Consider the following 469-nt stretch of genomic DNA (forward strand, 5'->3'; position numbering starts at 1 on the left):
TAAATTTGGTATATTAATAAACTGTAAGCATCGTAGTATCGAAAAAAGTCGGTTTCCGATTTGTTGCTAGCTGCAACATGTAAAAATTAAATAGTTTATCCCGCCCGACCGCGCCGCGCGCTCTAAGTTCTCTTGCCCCGAGCCCTTCCAGATTTCGTTGTCTCGTCATAAATTTGGTATATTAATAAACTGTAAGCATCGTAGTATCGAAAAAGTCGGTTTCCGATTTTGTTGCTAGCTGCAACATATAAAAATTAAATAGTTTATCCCGCCCGACCGCGCCGCGCGCTCTAAGTTCTCTTGCCCGAGCCTTCCAGATTTTGTTGCTCGCATAAATTTGGTATATTAATAAACTGTAAGCATCGTAGTATCGAAAAAAAGTCGGTTTCCGATTTTGTTGCTAGCTGCAACATATAAAAAATTAAATAGTTTATCCCGCCCGACCGCGCCGCGCGCTCTAAGTTCTCTT

At 41.4% G+C, this 469-nt stretch overlaps 1 protein-coding gene across 1 annotated transcript in view; it reads left to right on the top strand.

Moving 5' to 3' along the window:
* Positions 1–469, top strand: part of LOC105450349 (rhomboid-related protein 2-like) — an 18979-nt gene that overhangs the window by 8458 nt on the left and 10052 nt on the right. The gene's annotated exons all lie outside the window — the stretch shown is intronic.

The sequence above is a fragment of the Wasmannia auropunctata genome, unplaced genomic scaffold (genome assembly GCF_000956235.1).
Source record: "Wasmannia auropunctata unplaced genomic scaffold, wasmannia.A_1.0 LD336063.1, whole genome shotgun sequence".
NCBI classification, from domain to species: domain Eukaryota; kingdom Metazoa; phylum Arthropoda; class Insecta; order Hymenoptera; family Formicidae; genus Wasmannia; species Wasmannia auropunctata.